General features: G+C 43.0%; 1 long non-coding RNA gene across 1 annotated transcript; it reads right to left on the bottom strand.

The window, feature by feature from the left end:
• Positions 1-1,667: 1,667 nt before the first annotated feature.
• On the bottom strand, positions 1,668-2,241 carry LOC136555275 (uncharacterized). Its single transcript, XR_010783449.1, has 2 exons — positions 2,184-2,241; positions 1,668-2,125 (listed from the first exon to the last, which is right to left on the bottom strand). It is a non-coding gene; the product is annotated as an uncharacterized lncRNA (long non-coding RNA).
• Positions 2,242-3,250: the final 1,009 nt, after the last annotated feature.

Genomic DNA, 3,250 nt, shown 5'->3' with positions numbered 1-3,250 from the left:
AGTTTATTAGTATTTCTATGAATACCACATGAATATATTGGAGTGAAAAATATCAGAAATCAGCATTATCTTTGAGACAAAGTCAAAAGTATTTAATGGACAAAAAAGCTTTGCTGAAGTAGGTTCTTGGTGACATCATGCCTTCCTTTCTGCATGAGCCAAATGGACTCAAAGTGAATTTATAAGAAATTTCTTTACAATGGGATAGGACTATATTTCCTGAAGTCAAATTTAGGTTTTGAAGAAAAACAGTGGTAGTAATCATGAAGAAACAGGAGCATAGAAACATACTGTACAATTGTCCCCTTACTTTAGTGGGGCCACTTAACACCAGTCCCAATTGAAATGGGTTAAATAGACTCAAATTACAAATACTTGCTTTTAATTTAAAAATATCTTTATGTAACAATCTCACTGTGGGAAATAGGGTGGCAGTACTACAGACAACTTCTACAAATAAAATTTGAGTGAACAAATTCAGTATCACCAAAGCAGCTGCAAGCCAATCACATTTTATTAGCCAAAACCATCTGTTACTGGTAGTGCTAACATTTTTTCTATTGTCTGGTGAAAAACAAAGTAAGCATATTTAAATGTGTGTTCTTATTTTTCATTACTATCTTTTCTCCTGCTTTAAACATTTAAGGCATTTTTTCAGTTCTGCAATCTGTGTCTGTGTTGCTTCCATGATTTGTGGATGAACTAAAATTTGAAAGGGTCTTTGTACAAGGATGACACTTTCAAACTCATTTCATAGCTCGCGTTGTTTTTGAGGTTTTGTTGATGTTGCTTTTAACTGGGCAGCCTCTCCTGAATAAAAACTTATTTCAGTTTATTCTTAGGTGATAAAATCGTGATGGATTTTGAGGGTGTCATAGACCTTATGAGGTTTTTGCAGGATTAGATTTTACAGTGTATTTGTCCTAGGAAGTGGTGGATAAACTTGCAGTCCTTCAGCTCATGAAAGAATGGATTCGGCCCAGTGACAAACTGATAAACGTTCTCATAAAATGTGCTAGACCTTGGTAAAGTGGAGTGTGATTGTTAAAGTGAAATCAGGTGCTGATTCTGGACTTAATATGTACAAACAGGATGTTTGTACATATTAAGAGCCTGTTTGTACACAAACAGAGCCTGAAATCTCAGCCAGCTTCTTCTTCTAAGTTGCCACACACTGATTTTTATTCTTACAAAGCCATGTGTGTTATTTAAATAGTGGGCCTTTGGAGGAGCTTGGCTTAGAAGCAGGCACGGAAGAAGCACCTGCAAGTTTTGAGTCAGTGAACAGATACTGCTGTATTATTTAGCTTGTATTTAGAACCAGAATCCTCTTCTGCCATATTTTCCCATTCTAGTCTTGGAATTTTCCTGCTGGTACTAAATGCAATAGTACTGGCTTTTCAATGTTGCGGTGTCTTCTGAATGATAAAGTAATTCAAGGCATTGGTAAAATAGCCTATAACATTTACTGTGCTGACAGGTGCTGCTGAAATTACAAAAAAAAAAGTTAGTAATAAAGTTTTCTAATTGTGTCAAATGCCCATGAAAATATTTTTAAGTAGCTGTCATGGTTTGACACTGGCACAATGCCAGTGCCCCCATGAAGATACCTTCTCCCTGGTTTCTGCTGTGAGATGTGACCAGGAATAAGCAAAGCAGGCTCCTACTTAGGGAAAAAGAACCAGAACTTTATTAACTACTCTACAACTACAGATAAAAAGGAACACACACACAGGGAAAATGAAAACTTCACAAGTGCATTTCCTCCTCCCCCCACCAAATTTCCAACACAATACATTTGGTTCCTCAAATCACCAACTCTCGGTCCAGCAGCACCTTTTAGACAATCAATCCTCAGTTCATCAAGAGGAGAGGAGTCCTTCTTGTACCATGGGCTTCCCCTGGAAACACAGTCGAAGCCTCGTGTGTTTCTGTGTCACTCGTGGCACCGCCCGGAGTACATCTGCCATCGTGACTTCTTCCTTTTCATGTCCAGTGCTCTCACCACTGAACACGGACCAGAACTGCTTCTAGGGTTGTCTTTTAAGGATGCTCTGTCCCGATCCAAAAAAGGCACAGTCTCTCCTTTGGGACACCTGTCCCCACAATCTCTCCTTTGGGACACCTGTCCCCACAATCTCTCCTTTGGGACACCTGTCCCCACAATCTCTCCTTTGGGACACCTGTCCCCCCCATATTTTTTCACCCCCTGGGGCCGAGGGGCATCAACACTGAGCAGTCTCTGTATCACAAGGAATATGGGTCTGTCCATCTCTCCTTTGGGACACCTGTCCCCACAATCTCTCCTTTGGGACACCTGTCCCCCCCATATTTTCACCCCCTGGGGCCGAGGGGCATCAACACTGAACCCTCTTGGTTCTGAGGCCATTGCCTCCCCCTAGAATGCAGTCTCTGTATCACAAGGAACATGGTTCTGTCCATGGCTGTACAAAAAGAGTCCAGCAAAAGCTACTCCATCATCTCTTCCCACTAGGATTCTTCTCTATTCTTCTACTATCTCTCACTTGCCCAGACCTCTCTCACACTGGCCCATTTCCTTCCTCATCTTCCACTCTATCTTCTAGGAAAGGTCAATGTTCTGTAAAGTTCTCATTCTCCAAAAAGGGGTTAAAAGCTCCTACAAGCGGCCGGCTGAACCCCCCCCTCTTCTCCGTCCCAGCCGTGCTGCCGGCACAGGCCCATGTTTATCCAGTCTCAAGGTTACAGTCCCAGGCAGCGGCTCTTTCTCTCTCTCTCTGTGTCTCTCAGGGGGGCTGCCCGATGGCTCCCGGTGTCTCTCTCTCTCTCTCTCTTCCACCCTTCCACCCCCGGGCTCAGGCCTACCTCTCCCGGCCACATGGCTTTTCCCCTCCCCCTGCCCAGCCAGCAGCTGGGCCGGGGGAGAGACCCGAACTCTTTCCCGCCGGAAACCCAAGAGGGCCCTCCCAGGGGAGAGCTCTGCTTTTAACTCTGTGTTCTCAGAGGCGTGTCCATGTCCCAATGGCCAGGTTAAATGCCAATATTAAAGTCTGAATATCCATTGGCCAAAAACACAGCATCCCAAAAAACACATTTCCTGTCAAACCACCACAGTAGCTTTTTTCACTTAAACAAAACTTGAAAAGCAAAGATGTACAGAATACAGCCAAATTCAGAATATCATCATTCTTCTGAGATGTGGTAGAATTTTTTGTGTTACTCAAGTGTAGGGTAGGTCTTAATCCTCCTATGTTTGAACCTTCTTTATTAG

Source organism: Molothrus aeneus, chromosome 3, assembly GCF_037042795.1.
Source record: "Molothrus aeneus isolate 106 chromosome 3, BPBGC_Maene_1.0, whole genome shotgun sequence".
Taxonomy (NCBI): Eukaryota; Metazoa; Chordata; class Aves; order Passeriformes; family Icteridae; genus Molothrus; species Molothrus aeneus.
The sequence above is the reverse complement of the archived record's forward strand: the minus strand, read 5'-3'. Positions and strand labels throughout refer to the sequence as shown.